Genomic DNA, 22,357 nt, shown 5'->3' on the forward strand with positions numbered 1-22,357 from the left:
AAAAAAAGGGAAAAAGACAAAAAGTACTGCATTTTTGCTAGGCCTTCACAAGCATGACTGACTTTGGCTTTTTGTATTCACATGGAAACATTAGATGCAATGAGCTAGCAAGAAAGCATTGCTTCTAACATTATTTGTAACCCATCTGAAACTGAAAGTTCAGGAAATATTGATAGACAGCTTGGTTTTCCAAACCTCCTCCTTGGCACACTGGGTTTGTTAAGCACTGCCTGGAGCACCCAATAAGGAACCAAACACTCACACATAGTTTAGACATCAGCAAGCAGAAGGTCTCAAAAATGAGTTACAGACATTTCTGTCAGTGTTCACAGCTCAGTGATGATTTGCTGTCTGCTTGTTGCACTTCAGACATTCTCCTTCTACCAGCGTATCTGCAGTGTGTGCTTATGACCACACTGTTGCTCCCATTTGCTCTGTGTCTGCTTGTCTTGGCAGTTTTGGCAGCAGGGAACACTGTACCTCTTTCATGTGGTTTGTGCCACATGTGCTGCTGTGTGAGATGTGTACAGCTCTTTGGGAGCCTCCTTTGCTCGCTGTGCCACGTGCTCCCTTGAGCGCTTCCTATGCAGATGGATTTAATGGCTCCCATGGACAATGTGGTTTTTTTTCAATTTCTTTTAATATGTGCACATCCATCCCATGCAGTTCCAATGAAGTATGTATTGTTCATAGAATAATAACATAGCTTGGGCTGGAACGGACCTTAAAGGTCATCTAGTTCCAACCTCCCTGCTATGGGTAAGGTTGCCACCCATTAGATTAGGCTGCCCTGGGCTCCATCCAACCTGGCCTTGGACACCTTTAGGACTGATGCATCTACAGCTTCTCTGGATAGCCTCTGCCAGTGCCTCACCACCCTCTGAGTGAAAAATTTCCCTCTAACATCTAATTCCTATCTCCCATCTTCTAGCTTAAAACTGTTCAACCTTGTCCTATTGCTATCAGATTGTGTGAAAAGTTAGTCTCATCTTCATGTTTTTAAGCTCTCTTTATGTACTGGAAGGCTACAATGATGTCTCCCCAGAGCCTTTTCTAAGCTAAACAAGTCCAGCTCCTTTAACCTATCATCATAGGAGAGATGCTTAAGAGATGCCCCCTGATGTTCTTCACAGCCTCATCTGGACATGCTTCAGCAGTTCTATGTCTTTCTTGTGCTGGAGGCCCCAGGCGTGGGTATAGTACTCCATATGGGCCTCCTGAGGGCAGAGTAAAGAGGGACAATCACCTCCCTCTCTCTGTTGGCCACTCCTCTTTTGGTGCAGCTAAAGATGCAGTTGGCCTTGTGGGCTGCGAACACATACCTGCTGGCTCTGTCCTTCTCCACAGGGCTGCTCTCAGTTCTCCCAGTCTGTACACCTATCTGGAATTGCCCTGATGCAACACCTTGCACTTGGCCTTATATTAGGTTATTGTGGGCCCACTCTTGAAGCTTGTCCAGGTCCCTCTGGGTGGCACCCCTTCCTTTTATTTTGTCAACTGCACTGCTTAACTTAGTGTCATCAGCAAACTTGGTGAGAGCGCATTTGATCCCACTGTCCAGTTCATTGATAAATATGTTCAAGAGCGGTGATCCCAAGACAGACCCCAGGGAGACACCAGTTATCACCGGCTTCCACCTGGACATAAAGCTGTTGACAACAACAGTCAATCTGCTGTTGATTTTCTCTTCTGTCCAGCTCTGAAGGTTTTAGATATATGAAGACAGTTACTGACATTAAGTTTGAGAATGATCCTAAGACAAACTGCTTTTTTCATGGAATGCTTATTCTTCTTCCTCTTTGGAGAGTGGAAATCTCCACTTGTCCTGTTTATAATCATGTAGTGCCTAATTTTAGCTGCCATTCCACCAGGAATCCACTGTGCGTGAGGAGAATCAGATGGGATATCCTCCTACAGCAGACATCTAAGATAGGCAGCCAGATGCGTATCTCCAAGATGACTTTCCTTTTCCCACTGACACAGAAGTATCTCAGATGACAAACCTAGGCTAATTGCCTTGACTTGGAGATAGCACTATCTTGGTAGGATATATCCCTCTGCAGGGGCCCAGCCTTCATGGTGCTATGTTTGCAAGCTGCTGGCTGGGATCTTTTCATCACCTAACTCTTAGCAGCACTTTCCATGCTGCCTTACCTAGGAACACAGAGCACAGTGTTGAGTGTCAGCAGAGGGGCATGTAAGTGTAAGAGACAAAGACTAAGAGCTTCCTTACAAGTAGGTCATTTCCAGACTCACATGAGGTATTTATTATTTGAAACAGAGTAACAGAGTGGCCTAGGTAAAAAAGGACGGATAACAGTGAGAAGTTAGAACAAAAAAATCCCTCAGATCAATCACCAGACAAAAACAGAAAAAAATCTCTGATGCCAAATATTTCAAATGCAGGCAGGAGATTTAGCAAATCCATACAGTCAGGACAGTAAGTGGAAGCTGAGAAAGGTCAGGCTTTTCATAACATTAGTGGTCCCCTTGATTTTTTCCCTGAGAAAGCTAAATGTATGCCATATGCATTATTTATGTCAAGAGCTATTCATTCTCTCATCAAAACCGATGTTTTCATTAACAACTCTGCTGGTTTCATTCAAGACCAAAACCTGAATACTGATTGTAAATGTAAAGTATTTCTGCTGATTCATGAGATTTCTCCACAGATTGTTTTCAGAATTTGTGCCATTTCTATGTTTGAAGGTGTACACTAGGTAAACTAACTGGCCACATCTGTGAGAAATAAGGCTGCTTTTGGAAGAGCTGTTAAAATATTCCAGATTTTTATATGTTGAAATAGTGTCGAATAGATCAAATAAAACAGGAGCGACAGTGACATTTTTATTTTGGCTGTTGTCCAAGAGTAAACGAAAAAAGATACCACTCATTTTCTGTTGGGTTAGCAAGCTGATCCTGTGCATGAACTCTATGTGATGGTCCGTGCAATGGCACTTCAAGCTCTGCATAAGCACCAACTGTACAACCCTCTCCCATATACGGGACACAGAGGCAACCGTGAAGACTTTAAACGTTATTCTCTGGAGAAAAACTACTTTTGTCCAAACTCTGCAGATCCTCAACTATTGCAATGTAAGGAAGTTAACGTGGGTCTGTGAAGTGTGGAAGAAATGACAGGCTTTGAAAATGTCATTGCTCTGTCATTGCTCTGCTAAGAGAGGAATGATACCTAAGGGCAGACTTAAGTAGCATCGTTTCTAGATTGATCTGTATCCATTTCTTAGGAGATTCACTAGAAAATATCCCACACAGTGTGAGTTATACATAATGGCCCAGTCCTGTGCTTATGCAGCATCCTGTTGTAGTTTCTGGAAGTCCTGCTTGTAAAAAGGTGAGACTGGACATGTAATCTCCTTTACGATACTACTCTCTCTTTTCTTGGAAACTGATGAAAAATAAAATCTAGTGTTCTTCACCATGATACTGGCTCTAAGGGGCACCAGAGCTTTACTTCAATTGCCTATTCATAATCTCAAGGCATTTTCCTGACTGAGAGTGAAAGTCATCTTGGAATGCACTGGGGGAAGTGGTGGAGTTATCTGAAGGCCGAATGAGGTGAAAGTTGCTGTGGCTAAAGTACAAGTTTATTTATACAAAATAAAAAAGAGAAGTGAAAAGTTTGCTGACTTATTTTCTTTAATTTGAGAAAGCTTTGGAGCTGTTTGTATAAAATAGAATGAAGGGTGAAAAGAAAGGAATCATAATGAAGTGATATAATAGACAGTCAGTGACTATCACTAGCAAGTTTTACATTTAATTATTTACCTCATTCTAAACCGGACAGCAATATCTGTGATGCTGCTGTTATTTTCTAGTTTAGGAAGTCTTTGAGGTTGGAACTTCCACTTTTTTTCTTTCTAAATTTGCTAAGCGCAGTCTTGTCACTATGAAAGGAATACAAAAGCTCTCTACAAGCAGTGAAATTAAGGAACTACAGCTTCAGGTAGATTTATTTTTTAGTTTATGCTTATACCCTGATGCTGAATAGCAAAATAGTCCTTGATTCTCCTGCATTCCTTACAGCATCCATACACTAATGACAGCACATATACTAAATATTTTGGTCTTAGACCTCTGCTGACTGCCTCGTTATCTGCTGTCAAACAGAATACACAACAGCTGAGTTCTGCTTGCTGGTCTCACCCAGTTCTCAAAGTTGAATCTTTCTCTTCTACTCTTTTAAATACATTATTTAAAAGTTGAAGTTTCTTTAAAATGTCCACTCTGCTTTCAAACTTTGTTGAAAAAGGTCAGGAGGATCCATAGTTTCTGCAGTGAGTGCAGACAGTGTAACACCAGGATCACTCAAATGTCCCTTCTCTAGAAAACTAGAACAAGATAATGCCAGGTTACAGTCCATTCTGAAGGTTATTGGTTAGGTGTGGCTACTGATAGCAAACAGTCACTGAACATCCAGCAACCTACAATGAACATGAGGCAAGGTTAAACCAATAAATTGGTTTAAATCTCAAAATTATAAACATAATTCTTGGTGAGTAGCATTGAACCTTATGCTTGCTTCCACAGATGCCCAGCAAGTCCTCTGCTAGTAGATCATTAACCACATCTTGATCCATGCTTGTTGGAAGTGACATGTTCTAGTGAATGAGATGCTGGAAAGAATCCAAGAGATCTGGATTTGATTTTCAGCTCTGTCTCCTGTGATTACGGTTGGTCTGTTTTCCTTCTAAGTGCTAAACTTTGTGTGCTTGTGTCACTCATAGAGGGGCCTTATTTTCACATTGAGCCTTCCTGTACCTTGATAGTTTGCAGGTGATCTTGACCATGTGTTACAGAGAATTTCAGCAGGCACAGCAAATGAACTTGAACATTCTGGCAATCATTCTTGGCCCACAAATCAATCCAACCTTCATGTGTGGAGACTTCTGTTCTCTGCAGAGAAAGGCTATCATTGGCTACATGTCGGGGGGGGGGGGGGGGGGGAAGATGACTCAATTTTTGAGAAGCAATATGCCAGGATACTACTAAAATTAATAAAACTAAATGTAACCAAAACATTCCAAGGTTTGTAAACTTTCACTGGAATATATTGTTGTCTTTCTGGTGTAATAAATGATAAATAATGAAAGGGTCATTGTGATAAAACGTGTATGATAATGCAGCTGAGAATTACAAAGTTTCTGTATTTGATTGACTATATATATTTTTTAACATGGATCAAGTATGAAGGACTCCAATGGTCCTGTGTATTTCTTTGGACTACTATGATACACACAGTTTAAACTGTCACCTCAAGAGAAAACCTGTTTTGAGTCTTCAGGGGTAGATCGAGATTCAGCAGTCTGTTTTCAGGAAATTACTGTTAGAAGGGACGATATTAAGTATGAAGAACTCTAATTACTGGATAGTTCTTTATTTCATTATGAGTTATTTTGTAGGTTTTGAGATTCTGTCTGGAAATAATCCCCAAATTTGATGAGGATTTGATTTGGAGCCTGAAGTGATTTAAAAAAGTAAGAATAAGGAGTGGTCTGATAAAGGAGCCTGATGAAATCAGAGCAAAGCTTCCTGTGGCATAATCATGAATAATGCAAAATGTATTTGCGTTATATGTTGAACATTATAATATCTTAGGACTGAATATATAGCACAAGATACTGGAAACTCCTGTTCAGCTTACTTACAGTACTTGATGGATGTATTCCTATAACAGAGTTGCATGACACTAAGCGCTACAAAGAATATAACATTACTGTACTCCAGGCTCCACAGAAATGCTAAGATCTGACACTACTTGTATTGTTTTTTTAAACCTGTTAGGAATACTGTCCCTGTTTTAAGAGCTCCCTGACCCAAACAGTCACTGTAGTATGGACAGCATTTTCCTGGAGTGTGAAGCAGCTTGATTGCACAAGTCTGCAACACATCTCCTTCTTACACATGTGCCTATTGCTGCATTGAACCACCTGTATTAGCAGAAAGGAATGCATTAAAGACAAAAGAGATTAATCTTCCTGCCAGGCATTCTAAGTTGGGCCTACTAGTGATCCCAGCCTCTACTAGCTGAGAAAATATAGTGGCAAAAGACATCTTTGCAAAAACATCATTGGTGATTAGGTATTACTTAGGACTTAAATTCCCACTGGTTAAGAACAAGTAGGACCACAGAAGAGTAAGTAGACAGGGAATCTTGCTTATTGTGGTTTTGTCATGAGAGCATCAAGCTGAATTATCTAACACAGTTGATCTTAGTCCTTTTTCCCATTAGCCTGCTCGCTACGGACAGATTTTTCTGAATTTGTTAACTGTTAGCAGCTGTTGAATGAAGCTCTGTCCAGTACCAAAGAGGCTTCAGCTGTGTGATTACTTAGTTACGTGACACCCATAGTTGATGGGTTGTTTAGGAGTTGTTTACAGCTGTTATTCATTCTCCCTATGAGTTACAGGTTTTTACTGGCACAGCTGTAAGGTAGAATGCCCATACCCTATTGACCAAAGAAGGGAAGAGAAATATGAAAGAGGAATGATGGTTTTTGTTCAAGTTTACTCATGCAAGTTTCAGCTGCCAGACTGTTTTGAAAATATTAAGGGGATGAGAGACTGAAGCATGTGTTATCCATAGTATTGCTTCATTGCATGTCTAGGAAAGGTGAGTTTTGATTTCCAGGAAACTATTTTATGTTATGTTAAAGTAGTGGGGTCTACAGATTTGAACAAAAAGGTGTTTTTTTTTTCTTTTTTTTTTTCAGCTTATGAGAATGATGTAAAATATTTGGGCTCATGCGACAAAGAAAAAAAAAAAGGGGGTGATGAGATTATGTTTCTAGAACAAGTACAAATAGAAGGAAATCTTTGAACTTATTTCTGTTCCCATGAAGTAGGATCAAGCCATAAAAGTAAGGACAAAGAGTGAATGAGTACTAGCGTTCTTTTGAAAGCAAAGTTACACAAGTTTTTACCAGGAGCAGCAGTGGGAGGTTTTTCTGTCTGTATAGCTCAATGACATAGCAAGGGAAATACCAGAAGTGTTTCTGTCATCCAGGATTCCCACCTTAAGTCATTTTTCATTGGAGAACAGCTGGTAGAAGAGAGATGAGAAAGCATATAAGAAAGCGAGAAGGGAGCTAGAAGAAAGGTGGGAGAGGGGAAAAAATGGTTCAAAGGAGAAAAGACTAACAGTTGGAGCCTCAGCAACACCGGTCTGCTAAGGTGCCGACATTTTGTCAAGGTATTTTTATCAGTGTGGTGAGCTTGCATCTTGTTTTGTGTGGTCCTGACTGTGTTACAGATTTTTTGGGGACTAGAGGCTTTCTATACAGTTCAGTAGAACCATGAGGATTTAACTAGCAGCTGTAGACCCTCCTGTGATTTCTGAAACAAATGACCTCTGGGATTTGATTCTGAGTGCTCATTATAATGTGGAAGTCTTTCAGAATTCTCTAGGAGTAAAATAAGATATTATCACTGTTCATGGGGAGCCATGTTAAAATATATGGATGAGCAGAACTCAGAAGAGAGGTTGTATCTGTAGGAGGTGTTTACTTTTATATGCCCTTACTTAAGCTTGTGGTATGCTGTTGCAAAATTGCATGTAATCTGGTAAGAAAAGCATAATTCACTGTAGTGCACATAGTAACAGTAGGCCAACAAACAGTATAAATCCAGGTGGCAAAGCCCCACCCTGGTGAGTGTTAAAAATACTTAGTGTTCCAAGAGCAAGATCTCTGCCAGGGCCACTTTTCATTTCTGGACTGGTGAAAATGGATTCTTCCCATTTGTTTAATAAGACATCGAATGCAGAACAGATGGTAATTGCTAGCCTTGATTTTCAGAACAGTTTATTCTTATTACTGTTTTACATATATTCACGAGCAGCTTGCATAAACACTGCCTCTGTATTAATTTTATTATTCAAAACAATAAGTAAGGATAAATCATAGCAAGGAGATAATTTGGTGGGATTTAAGGCTACTTTTTTATACCAAAGATACTTGAAATGATAGAATTTAACAACTACTGTTAATTTTATGTGAACTCTGCCTGGCTACTGCACAGGTGTTGTGCATGTGAAGCCTGGTGAAGGGCGGGGTTGAGCATCAAGCTGCAGCTGGTAGTCCTCGTTACTGGAGTGCAGGAGGGAGGCCTTTAGGTAGAGGTGGTTTTGCTTGAAGAGGAGGATGGGTGCCTTTTTGCCTGCCTGTCTGTCAGGATGGGCTGTGTCTAGAAGACCTTTCTCAGGATGAGCTCAGGGAAGACATGTTTTTGGGGGAGGGAGGAGGGTTAGCTGGGATGGAGTGCTTTGCTTTCATAGTATTGATCTATGGTGTGATTACTTATTCATGCATATATGTTTGGTTGAGTTTGGGCCTCCATTGTTTTCATTTCCTTCTAATTTTAGGGGCTCTTCTAGATCAGAATGTGGACAGCAGGCTTGAGGCTGCTGCTTTAGCTCATTTGCATGGCCTGATAATAAGTGATGCAACTCTTGCACTGACTGAAAAGCAGCCATGGTTGCCAGATGGAACTTGCTTCAGTCTTGCTGACTGCTGAGTGGAGGGGAGGGTTGATACCAGTAGGAGCTAAATGCATATGGCAGTGTCCCTGGCTGCAGTATTCTGCAGAGACTGAATAGGGCTTGGCTGAATCAAGAAGTTTCCACAGCAGCTTTTCAGGCCACCTTATGCACTAGGTGAATAGCCCCGCTTAGCTGTCAGGGCATTTGTTGGGGAGAATAGGCCCCAGCTGGATGTCTCCAAGGGACTATCTCCTGAGGCTGTGTGGTGAGTGGGAGAGCTGTTGCAATGCTTGCACAAAGCCATAAGGTGGTTAGAGTGTTGCTCATCCCTTGTGGTGGCCTTGTGCACAGAAGTGAATCCATGCAGTTGCAATCAGCCCGAGTGACTGAACAGAGCCTGCCTTTTGAGAAAAACCATGAGACTTTCCCCTCGTGTTCTGAGCTGCTGTAATAGCAGGCTGCATGTTTTGCTGCTGCAGCAAGGAGGGAGTAGCTGCCTGACCTGTTACCCCTGTGAGTACAGTAAGTTCAGGTGCTGTCATGAACATGTTCAACAGGGCCGATAGCAGCTGGTATTTGTTTCTTCAGGTGAGAGTATGGGGCAAGAAGTCCTGGTCTGAATTTGATTCCAGGGAAGTTTGGAGGAAGAAAGTTGCTTTGGAACAGAAGGGTGAGATAGTACTAATTAGCTCTGGGGCCTGATGTTTGAGGCTTGACCCGTGCCTGTTTAGCTATAAATTCCCAGTGGCATAGCAGGGTGATGGGGGCTGGTCCTTAAAGTGCAAAGAATATCTGTGACTCTTTGTAGGACCAATGTGAATTTCATTGTTAATTGCTGACATCTTTTTGTTTTGGAGTATTTATTGCAAGTCTTTTCTCAATTTGATTTTGTGAGAGCTTAGCACTCCCGTGTGCTTGGCAAGTGTCACTAAGTTGAGCTGTGTTTCCTTAATTCTCTTGTATAATTTCCTGTTGTAGCTATTTTGTCTGCTTCAGTTGTGTAGTGAAGAGCAGAATGGCTTTTGTACAGCAAAGATGTATTGCTGGTCCTGGAGAGAGGGCCTGGTTCTCATTTTTCTTTTTAATATTTATGTATAGGTAGCTAATAGCATTTCTAACTTCTTTCTTTTCCACCCCTTTGCACAGATGCAGTTTAACAGCTGTTTTACCTGATTTTCGAGCCCATTCCCCTAAATGCTTCAGTTTGTAAGGAATTTTAAGTGGTGCAGCTGTCCAGTACTAATTTCTTTAAATTGACATAGTTTGTAAATAACACCAAATAAGGGAGGAAATTAGTTTTGGAGAAAGAAAACACCAGTTGTTGGCTTATGGCAAAAGAAGAGCAAAAAAAAAACCCCTGTTTTAAATGTTTTCATAAACAAAAACCACATGTGAGTGGGGAATCCTAGTAAGAAAGTGACATCTAGTAAGTAGAGCTTGTACAGAGATGGTTGAGTCCGCTAGTGAGAAGGAGCAACAAAATACTCCTAATGGTAACTGGTGAAGAAGCTGAAATAACAATTTTCCTGACCTGCAAATCTCTGGACGTTGGTTCCATTTTTTTTTTTTAAGGCTATGATGCCTGTTTAGAAATGAGCCTCTTTGTCAACTAACTGGGGGAAAAAAAAGGGCTGGAAGAAGTTGGCGACTCTGCCCATTAGTGACAGTGTAATGGGAACTTCCAGTGGATTCATGCAGAAATTGAGTTGATTGAATTATTTGTAGCAGCAGATGTAAATGAAATGGTACTTTCTATTTGTTTTTTTTAAAAAAGTTTGAATTTGCAACACAAGCAGGGTTAAGTGTTGGATGATGTGTTGCCAGAGTACTTGTGAAGACACTGGTTTCACAGCTCTTAATTTTTGTAGACTGCAAATTATTCCTCTTTAATATATGAAAGGAAGATCTGGTGTTTTTAGGTAACCAGGGAAAAGGAATGTAAATGCATGTGAGAGAGGTTTCTTTACTGCATAATCCTGACAAGGTTTGTAGTTGGATACTGTGTTTATGTTCATGACTAGGCTGGAATCTTAAGTGCTGCTCTAAAAGTATTCTTGTTCTGTCCAAATCAATTTCTGAAGGTTTGAAGTCTGTCAATTTACATCCTCCAGAACTCTCACAATTCAGGTATCTGCATGCTCAGTGCAGGAAATAGACACTTGAAAGTTTATGGAAGGTTGTTATTTGAGTTCATGTAAATCCTTGAAAATGTGACTCACTAAATAGAGTAAAATACACTGAACAGCACCCTGAAAAGTAGCTCTGCACACATTTCTGTGATGCAAAAGAAAAGTTATTGCATGTTTTACTGGTATTTAAATATGTTAGGAATGTTATACAGCAAAAAAAGAGCACTTGAAGGGCTAATAGACTATATATCCAAGCTTGTTATATGTATGCTAGATATCCTGTCATATTCCACAGGCCCTGAAGAAGTTCTATACTGATCTTTTTCTCAACCTCATAGCTGTTTTTCTTTCTTGATTTAAAAAACATGAGAAACTTCTCTCATGTATTTTTAACAAACATTTTCTCTTACCAGTGTTGTGGCTGCATCTCCTACTGCGGATGCAGAAAGGAGCAAGACAAAGCAGCTGGGACTTACAAGGACAAAATAAGCAGTTTCTGAGTTGTAAAAACAAATGTGATGAAACTCTAGTGAGTTCCAAGTGTGCAGGGAAGACTGCAAAAATCCACTACTTGCAGAGGCAGGAAGCAAGTTATGTGTAGTACAAATTGGCCATACATTGTTTAGGTCATCTTTAATACTGAAATGCCGGATTAGGTAGATCTCCAGAGTAGAACCTGCTGATAGGCAGGTTGGCTGAGATACAATTTTATAATAAAGCCTTCAGAAATAAAATGGTTTTAATTCAGAATGAGTTTGTTCTCCTTTTTCTTTAAAATATGAACTGAAGTCTTCTCATAATTTGCTATCTTTTCATTATTAAAAAAAACAAAACAACTTGATGGTTAAAAAAAAAAGAAACTTCAATTTTTGGATTGTTTTTTTTAAAAAAGCACCAGCAAAAATGAAAGTAAAAAACATTCTGAATGATTGACTTATCACTGGCTTTCCTGTGAACCTGCTTTCCTGTGACCTGCCTAAAAACCGTCAAACTGCATGTAGCAGACTGTGCAGAGATAAACTCTAGAGCTGAAGAGAAAGCAAACCCTGGCTTCAGTTCCTTGCTACTCAAATTTGGAAGTGCAACTGAGAATTCGGACATTAGACACATTGCTAGTAGAATGCTTTCCTCATTAGCCAGAGGTCTGAGTGAGACTATAACCTTTATCTTGAAGATGCAGGAGGTGATGAAAATGATAAATCATAATGTTGTTGACACCAGCTTAGAAATTAGCAGGAAAAAAGTAATCAAGTATTAGTTTTACCATTTTACCCACTTTTCTACTCCATGGCTTACTTGTGATCTCTTGTTTTGAGTTCATTTGTGGTCAGTGTTTTGTTTTGTTCTGGCATTCAGGTACAAGATTTATTTAACTTTGAATCAAATTTTACATGATTTAGTTATGGAAGCTTCAGTAAACAAAATTTGTACCTTATTGATTGCTTCGCCTTGATTTTCTGATCTTGTGTTTAAAAATAAATAAACCTAATACTATCTTTATATGTAATAAGGCCAGAATACTGTAGTGATGGTGGCAGTATTAACTTAAATCTGCAGCAGCTGTTTTGCCTCTCTTTGAAGTTACAGGATAAACTGAACTAGACTTGACCCTGAGATTCTTCCACCCAGCAGCACAGTCACTGAGAACTGTAGTAGTGATAAGGAATAACTATTTATTATTTGATAATTCTCACTTAATAAGTAATGGTTACATTTGCAGTGAAGTAGTATGCTTTTATATTTGAGTTTCTTTACTTTTCCTTCATTGTATCTAATGTGTAAGGATCATATGTAGAGGGTTGTTGGTTTGTTGCATTGATTGCTCCTTCGCTCATTTTTAGGAAAAAAGCTAAAGCTGAGCTTTCTCCCCTCCTTTCTGTCTGTAACTGGAGGGACTGTCCTCTGACCTGCTTAATGAAGCTGCGGTGGCTTTGCAGAAGTAATCATTGGGCAATTTTTTTAAATTTACTTCTTGTGCTTGAGAAACTGTGGTAGTTCACTGTTAAAATGAGAAAAATACTAGAAAATTCTACCTACCTTTTGGTTTTGTGTGCTAATGTGGGATTAAGTAACCAGTGGAAGTCTCATAGGAGAGGAAAAATAGGATTACTGAAGACTGATTTTTAATACATAAGCCAAAGAGCTGAATCCTGGAAGACTCTTTACTTGACCTACTGTTTTGAGAATTGCCAGTACCCTATGCTGTGATATAAATAAAGCCTGTGACAGTTAAATATGGTAGTCTGGAAAGGAAAACGGTTAGCTAGGAGACAGGAGAATAAGTGAGAATCCTGAGAGGTTTATGTTGTGAGGAACCAGTGATTACTTTCTTTTGTGTTCTGTTGTTGTATGGCAACTGTTAGGTCACAGCTTGAACCAGTGATTAAGCACCTGGTGAAGGAGCGTAGCTGGCCCTGAGAGCACAGGTGCAAGCAATTTACTTGTGTGACTAGAAGGGGTGGACCCTGGGTCCCAAACCTCATTTAAGGGCTGGCAGCCACAAGGGAAGCATCTCTACTAGGAAATTGCCTCCTTCAGAGTGTTTGGTGAGCCCTGATCCTCAGAAAGGGGTAAGTGATTCCTTCTTCATTACTGGATTGTGATCTCTGCCTTTCTTGAGTGATCCAAAAGTGGTTTAAAGCAGCTGTATCTGCTTGCTGCTGGAATTTGTCATATCTTGTTTTTTCACCTGTATATTTCTTTCACATGTTCAGAGTCTCAATATTTTAATTATTCTAGGAAAATTTCCTCTGAGGTAGTATAGATTTGAAGTCTGTAATATCTTGCTCCTTTTCTGCCTTGCTGTGTTGAAAAATGGTGGTGGAATATTGTGATGAAATGTAATGGGGGTTACTTTGTTTTTTCAAATAGGTAACAGTAGCATAGTAGATGACTAGTCAGTGTGAGACGACTGTTTCTGCACTGCATTAAAATAGTATCACATTGTAAGGTGTTATTTAAGATGTCCTTATAAATATATATCAGAGCAGAATATTATGAAATATTTATCATAGAATCACAGAATCATTAAGGTTGGAAAAGACCTCTGAGATCATCCAGTCCAACCATCCACATACTACTGATATCCACTGCCACTAAACAGTGTTCCTTAGGACAACATCCTCACATTTCTTGGAACACCTGCAGGGACTCAACCACCTTCCTGGGCAGCCCATTCCAGTGCCTGACCACTCTTGGATAATTTTTTCCTAATGTCTAACCTGAACCTCCCCTGGTCCAACTTGAGGCCATTCCCTCTCATCCTAGTTACTTGGGAGAAGAGGCTGACCCTTTTACCTTGCAACAACTTCCTTTCAGGCAGTGGTAGAGGGTGGTGAGATCTCCCCTGAGCTCCTCTTCTCAGACTAAACAATCTCAGTTCCCTTAGCTGCTCCTCATAAGAAATGTGCTCCAGACTGTTCACTGGCCTTGTTGAACTTCTCTAGACTTGCTCCAGGGCCTCAATGTCTTTCTTGTAGTGAGGGACCCAAAGCTGAAATAGTATGTAAGGTACAGCCTCACCAGAGCTGAGTACAAGGATGATCACCTCCCTGCTCCTTCTGACTACACTATTTCTGATACAAGCTGGGATGTCATTGGCCTTCTTGGCCACCTGGGCACCCTGCTGGCTCATGTTCAACTGGATATTGACCAACACCCTCAGGGCCTTTTCCTCTGTACAGACTTCCAGCCACTGTTCCCCAAGCCTGTAGCGCTGCATGGGGTTGTTGTGACAAAAGGGCAGGATCCAGCACTCAGTCTTGTTGAACTTCATCCCACTGGCCTCAGCCTAGCAATCCAGCCTATCCAGATCACTCTGTAGGGCCTTCAGGCAGATTGACACTTCCTCCCAACTTGGTGTCATCTGCAAATTTACTGAGGGTGTACTCGATCTCCCTGTCCAGATCGGTAAAGATATTAAACAGGGCAAGCCCCAGTACCAAACTCTGGGGATTACCACTTGTGTCTGATCACCAGCTGGATTTAATTCCATTCACCACCACTCTCTAGGCCTGGGCCTCCTTACAATTCTTCACCTGGCAAGGAGTGTCTGTACATGGACTGCCAGCTTCCCTAGGGAATACATTAGGAGACAGTGTCAAAGATTTTTCCAAAGTCTAGGTAGACTATGTCAACAGCCTTTCCTCATCCCACCAGCCATAGGAGACAAGGCTGGTTGGATAGGACCTGCATTTTGTGAACCTACACTGTCTGGTCTTGATCCCCTGGTTGTCTTGCACATGCTGTGTGATCTCAATCAAGGTGATTTGTTCCATAACCTTACTGGGCGCTGAGGTCAGGCTGATAGGCCTGTAGTTCCCTGGATCCCCCTTACAACCCTTCCTGTAGATTTAATGCAATAATGAGCAAAGAGTGAAAGTTACAAGCGGTGTTATAGGTTTTCTTTGTTACAGATTGTAATTGTTATTTTTTCATTTATTCCTTTCTAGAATCACTTGATTGTCATTTTTCCTGAGCTTCCTTGCTTCATTATTTCCACTGTAGCGTAGTCAGGAGAGAGTCTCCAGGGATGCGTATACTCTGTGACAGTATATTAAAAATACTGTTAAGATGTCAGCTTTTTTTCCCTAAATCCTTTCTCCTGGCCTAAATCCATGGCAATATTTGCACTGCTGTGTACTCTGAAGCATCACCCTTTGTGTGACTTTTGTTGCAATCTCAAGAGCTGGAACAGATTAATGTGCTTTGCATAGTGACGTTCCTTTGATCAGAGTGGGAGCAGTCTGGAAAAATTGATGAGTTAGAGGGAAAGCATGTATGGTAGTGTGTTGCACGTCATAGGAGGCTTCTACATATAAGGCCATGCTTCCAGTGAATGTGGAGTATCTGTACAAAAACACCACAAGAAGGAAATGTAACTTAATATTGAATCTTTGAGCATACACAGATTACATCTGTATGTTGTCCAGCAACCAGTTGGCCTACACATTTCCCTGAAATATGGAGATTCTTTACTTGTGCAGTCATGCCTTGGCTGATAGGAGGCTTCCTGTGAAATCTGTAAATCATCAGTACTGAGATAACAGAGGGAAAATCTAAAGGATTATTTAAGCTAGCTTTGTAGAAATCTGTTTCTCCCAAACAGGACATCTCCCTAGAGCGTTAGTGTATTTCTGTACAGTATTACAGCTGTTGTACTGGATCAGAAATGGTTAGTGACTTAAAGGAACAAAAAAGAACTTAAAGGAACAAAAGGACACTGGACTGGACATAGCTTAATTGCTTATCATTCAGAAGTAGCAGCTGTGTTTACTTTCCCTTCAGTAAAGAGTTGTTCTCCAAATTACTAGTTAAATTTTGTCTTAATGAAGTCTGATTTGTTTTAAAGATTTTTCTTTTTTTCTTCTGCCTTTCCCTGTTGCCATCCACCCATGGCAGTGCTAATAAGCTAATCTGTGTTCAGCTCTAACTCTATTCTCAGCTGGCAGTAGGTATTGTTCTTCATGCCAGGCACAGAAGGCATGGGTGACCAAAAGTTGAATTTACCTCAGGGCAAGACCTGTCTGTTCAGTGTTGATAAATGCAATGAAATATCACAGAGGCAAACCTGTGCGGTTGCTCTCTATTACTACTAGAAAGGACTTCTGTCTGCAGTCTTGGTAGTCCAGAACCTTTCATTAACATTCAATTAAGAATTACTTAATTTAAAACAGAAGAAATTATTCACTGTGGACTCTTCTGAATATAAGTGTTGTGTTAATGAAGTGAATGGACTACCAGTGGAAATACTTTCCCATCGTATTTGTCTCCCCAAATGTCACAGGGATAAGTGTGTTGACAGATGAGCTGCAGAAGATCTTGTTTGGTGGTTGGGGAAATTGTAGCCCTAGTGCTTCCATTTCCTGCTGGAGGTTACCACTTCCATAATGTAGTCAGTGGGAGAGAATGATCTATTTCTGCAGCTTGAAGGAAACATGTAAACTTTGCAGTGCTGAGGCTGGAGTGCATGCTTGTTTTCTGTCCCACCATCTTCTGTGTACTGCCATGATGCTGAAGCTTGGTCTGCAAGTGCTCATCTGTTCATGTGTGAAGACTGAGAAACTGTTATAGTAGTTACTTGGATGTGTGCCATTCTGTATTAAGGTCTGATTCAGCAAAGCACTTCTGATTCAAATGATTCTTCTCATGCTCAGTTATGTTTGAATCACTTTCAGTGGTATTACCAAATTCATTTTTCTTTTCAATATAATTTAAATAAAAATCAGATACAGACTTGCTTGCTGTTCTGACAATGAGCCAAAAATATAACACTGTATGTTAGTAGTACCACTAACAAATAGTCTAATTCTTCTCTGGATAGTGCAGCTACATCATTTAATGGTTGGATAGAGCTTTTACTATACAACTTGGATGGGAAACTGTTCTTTTGAAAAAGTCAACTGTCCTACAGTATAATTCAGTTGATGGAATTGAATGATGCTTCAAAGAACTTAAGCGTACACATGTTAAAATCATGCAGTGTCTTGAGCTGATGTATAAGTAAAATTTTTTACTCTACAATTGAAAGTTGTTTTCTGCATGAGTCTTAATTTTCAGCAAAACATGTTGCTCAAACAGGAGATGGAGGGCTACATTTCCACTGAAAATCAGAACTTCAGAGTATACATACCAGTTGTAAGAATTTGATTCTGGAGAACAATTTCCAAATTTCAGAAAATTACTATAACGAGCAAAATGAAGTAATTTGTCCACCAGACTTGTGTGCAATTTTGCTCGTGTGGAGCTACTCCGTGAGAAGAATCATGGCAGTTTATTAAACTGTTGCTTAATTGTGCTATGACGACTCAGGTTTCTTTAGTAGGACATTCTTTTTATTTAAGTGATAGATGTGATAACATGACTTAGAGAATTTCTGGGTGTGGATTGTTACAACTATGGTTTTAAATGGTGGTAGTGAATGAAGGAACCTTGGGAAACCTGAGACTAAAATAATGTGCAGAGAGCATGAACTCAGGAAACCTTTTTTTTTTTAAAAAAAAAGCCAAGGCAGTGGATTGTCACAACATCTCTGACTACTATTAGTCATTAATGAACAACAAAAACTTTCCCAGTACATGGTTTAAGCTGCTTTGCTGACTCATCTATGTTGATTGTGTCACGCCATGATTTATCCATTTTATATATAGATGTGTATTTGAGATTCCTTATGCATAAATCATCACTGATAAACTCCTTGTGACTGAGTGGTCTAGGTGTGGGAATTTGTAAGTCATTGCCTTCAGGACCTAAACCTCACCTGTGAATGAGCACATCATAAAAAAATTTAAGTGTAAATAACACGTACTTAAGGGCTTTGCTTCCTTCGTCAAAAGAGATCATTATTTCATGCTAATGTTTTTTAAGCTATTCCTTTCCTTCTGTTACCTCCTTGCTTTAGAACTGATTAGTTCTAAGTCATAACTATTAAAGGATGCAGAGAGACCTATCATGCTAGCAGCATGCACAAGACTTCCGGACTATCATATTCCTAAATGAGAAAACCCTTTATAAGACTTCTTGAAGGCATGGTTACTTGTTTGTGTGATAATGTGCCTATTAGAAATGGCTGACTTGGTCACCAGCGAAGCACATCGAATATGCGTTCTCTTTCAAATAAAGGTACTCATGCTGTAACAGATGTGGTGTTCAGTCCTATTCTCTGAACTACTTCACTTACTGGTTTACAGCGCAAAGCTTGGTTGTTGGCAATTTCTCTCTCTACTAACTATTTCAACATCATTCAACCAATGTTTTTATGACTATCTGAAATGATGTCTGAGCTGACTCTTGCATTTGGTTGTTCTTGGTTGTAACATGTTTAGATATTTATTTTAATGATTAATTTTCTGCCAGTAAGATTTACTGAAAATTTCTGGAGGTACAGATTCTTGAGATTCCTGTAATAATCTACAGGAAACTTAGCATACTGGAATTATATATTTTTTTAATCTTGGCTAACCTAGTGGCCTTCTGTCTTGATCAACATAACGGCCTTCTGTGATGGTCTAACTGCATCAATGGATGAGGGAAGAGCCACTGGTGACCTTTATCCTTCTGTAAGGCCTTTGACAAGTTACCCCACAACACTGTTCTCTCCAAGTTGGAAAGATATGGATTTGATGGGTGGACTGTTCGATGGATGAGGAACTGGCTACAGGATTGAATCCAGAGAGTGTTGGTCAATGGCTCAATGTCTGCATGGAAATCAGTGACGAATGGTGTCCCACAGCAGTCAGTGATATGACTGATACTCTTTAATATCTTCATCTGTGATACTGACAATGGGGGGTTCAGTGCACCCTCAGCAAGTTTGCAGGTGACACCAAGTTGTGGGGTGCAGTCAAATGCCTAACAGATGGGATGACATCCAGAGGGACCTAGTCAGATTTAAGCAGTGAGCCCAGCAGAAATGTGAGGTTCAACAAATCCAAGAGTAAGGTTTTGCACCTGAATCGAGGCAACCTCCACTAATGATATGTGCTGGAAATGAAAGGATTGATCCCAGCTCTGCTTTAAAAGACCTGGGGGTACTGGTGGATGGGAAGCTGGACATGAGTCAGCAATGTGCCCTGGCAGTCCAGAAAGTCAACCATGTACTGGGCTGCATCAAAAGAAGTGTGGCCAGAAGGCTGAGGGAGGTGATCCTGCCCCTCTGCTTTATGCAGGTGGGACCTCATGTGGAGTACTGCATCCAGATGAGAAGTCCTCCATGAAGAAGAGACATAGACCTGTTGGAGAGGGTTGCAAAAGTGATTCAAGGGATGGAACATTTCTCCTGCAGGGACAGGCTAAGAGACTTGGCTCTTGGGCCTGGGAAAGGCTCTGAAATGACCTGATTGTTGCCTTCCAGTATCTAAGGAGGAGCTACAGAAGAGAAGGGGACAGACTCTTTAGTAGGTTTTTTTTTGTGATAGGATGAGAGGAGATGGCTTCAAACTTAAAGAGGGTAGATTTAGTTTGGATATAAGAAAAAGTCTTTTACAGAGAGGGTGGTGAGGCACTGGCACAGGTTGCCCAGAGATGTTGTGGATGCTATGTCCCTGGAGACTTTCAAGGCCAGAATGGACCAGACTTAGAGCAACCTGACGTAGCTGTGGATGTCCCTGTTTGTTGCAGAGGAGCTGAGCTATAGATGACCTTTAGAAATCTCTTTCAACTCTAAGGATTCTATTATTTTATGATTATTTAGCAAATTAATGTTTTTAAGCAGTGGCAGGAGTTGGAGATGAACTAATAAAAGCACCAAATCTTCTGTGATCTGTAGTAAACAGGCTGTGATTAACTATGAGCTCTCTCCAAAATATCCAGCTCATCCTTTTTTCTTGCCTAAGAAGTAAAATAGCCATTTCCCAGAACCGAAATGTTCTTTAATCCAGTTGTGTGAGCAACATTGATTTCACTCGCTTGTTTAAAATTCCAGAAGCAACTCATTAGAGGTCATTAGAAGAGCAGTGCCTTAGCACAGTCTCCGGGGAGTGTCTGTCCTTCCTGGCGTGGTTTGGCATTGCTAGAAGAGTCTGGCCTGCAGATGGCGTGGCACTGGGCCTTCTCTGACCAATAGGGGCAGTAGGGAGGCCAGAAGAGCCTGTAAAGAATGACAAAGCAGCCTAAGTGAATCAAACAGCTCCTAGCATATACAAGACATACTTCAGATATTTAATGTCCCTTTACAGATAACCTAATGAAACAGCTAAACTTCCCCCTAAGAGCTCACTAATTATACTGCTCAAGAGAATTCTGTGAAGTAGGTCTTAGTTTATCCTTTCTTCGTCTGTGAGATTAGTTTTTGTGTCTTCAGAGATTTGGATAAAGGTGAATGATGTTGTGAAAGGGTCCTGCCTTTTCAAAAGAGTAACAGTGGCAAGAGAGCTTTGGTGGCAACAGGCCTGAATTATCTTTATTTGAAGCATTGCTAATTATGCAAGTCTTCATTTTGCCAGAACTGATATTTAAACTATATTTATTTGCAGGTTGTATGTTGCCTACTAAGTGGCCTTTTTTTAATTGATAAAAGTATCAGTCTGGATAGGAAGCTGCTATTGTCTAGTTTTGTATAAGCCTGTGAGTTTTTTGAAATAGGTGTTTGAAAAGTGTAAAGCAGGAGGAGAATTGGATACCTTCCAACTTTAGGCACCTTATGGTGCGCTGCTTTCAATTTAAAGAGATTTGTGATTTCCTCTAATTTCACTCAAACTCCAGTAACTTGCTAGCAATAGTCTGATTTAATGCTTGTTTCCATTCATTACATGACAAGCCAAACACTAAATGCAGATGCGAAATTGTACTTTAATGATCTAGTGACAGTGTAGATATTCACTGTCTTATGCTAATGTTGCTTTGCTTTGTCATCTTTAGTACAAGAAAATTAAATATAAGTGTAATCTCTTTCGCTGCTTTATAAATTTTTAGTTTCTCAGGTAACAAGCGGCAAGTATATCATCTTTAAGTCTCTGTTCTTATATTGTCCCCAGGTTGATCCCCTTTCTGGGTGAATGTGAAATCAAATTTAGTCACTGTACTCTGCAACAACAATGAAAGGAAAGTATTTTGCAAAAATTGCTAATATAAGTGAATATAAACTGTGAGTAGATTTATGCACAAAGTACACGGGCTCTTGTAGATGAACAGGATATCAGGGCTGTCAAATGAAAACTGCAGTCTTAAAACATTATCCAAGGTAAATAGTTGAGGAATTGTGCCCCTGACTGAAGATGGCCAGGACGCAAGTTGTCAAAATTGCATTGTCTTTGGTGGTGGTAGCTCAGCTTACACCATGGAACAACCTCCTCCAAGCTATCTGTCTCTACCATAACTCACTAACGAGCAAAGCAAAGCCATTAATTAGAAATCTTTATACAAAAGAAGAGACATGTGAAACTGTTTCCTTTTAGGTTGATATTCTATCTAATCAGTTTTCAGAGCAGTCTTCAATGAAATGATCTGTCTCTTCTGACCCTGTGCTTGCATTGTACTACATGTGGTATTTCTGGAGTGGCTGAGTGCTGCAAAGAATCCTCCTCAGCATGATCAATGTGAGGAAATTAGGCATTTCTGAGTAACAGCAGTGGCCTGCTCTAGTGCACCTCAGTTTTCTGATGTAGTGTTTCAGATCTGAGATCACTATATCAGGTGGATTGATGCTACTGTTCCTGTTTTACAAGTTGTACATGGCACAGATGTTAACAAATTCATTCCAGGTCATGCATTAAAAGCCCTCCTGTACTTACCTACAAGTCTGAAAGACCAATTATGACAGTGTTAGAAGGATCACGTGTTCTTCAGCTTTTGTAGGGTAGATGTAATTTTGGCAAACCCTACAGTAGCTTTAGAACTCTGAAGATCATCAGCTGAAGTTTCCAGAAATGTAAATGAGTACAGCCTGAGGCATTAGCTGGTGCTTTCCCTTCATTTAGGCTGTTAAGTTTTCCTTTATTTTCCAGGCCCATTACAGTTAGCACTGAACCAAAGTGATTAGGGTAGGGGAGTGAATAGGCCTGCGCCCATGTCTGTTCCTTCTACAGTTCTACAGCAGACAGCTATACTGCATCAAACTATTTTATCTATTTTGTATCATCTGGCTACTGACTGTATTTAGAGGAATTTTGGTGGGGGAGAGGGATGGGGCTGGGGGGCTGGGGGGGGGGGGGGGGGGGGGGGGGGGGGGGGGTTGAAGTCCAGACAGTATGTAAAAGAAAAAAAGAAAGAAGGAAGATCAAGGCTTTTTTTT

General features: G+C 40.3%; 1 long non-coding RNA gene across 6 annotated transcripts in view; it reads left to right on the forward strand.

Annotated features, from left to right (window-relative positions):
- Positions 1-22,357, forward strand: part of LOC107053494 — a 236,712-nt gene that overhangs the window by 47,358 nt on the left and 166,997 nt on the right. The gene's annotated exons all lie outside the window — the stretch shown is intronic.

The sequence above is a fragment of the Gallus gallus genome, chromosome 5, assembly GCF_016699485.2.
Source record: "Gallus gallus isolate bGalGal1 chromosome 5, bGalGal1.mat.broiler.GRCg7b, whole genome shotgun sequence".
Classification (NCBI taxonomy): Eukaryota; Metazoa; Chordata; class Aves; order Galliformes; family Phasianidae; genus Gallus; species Gallus gallus.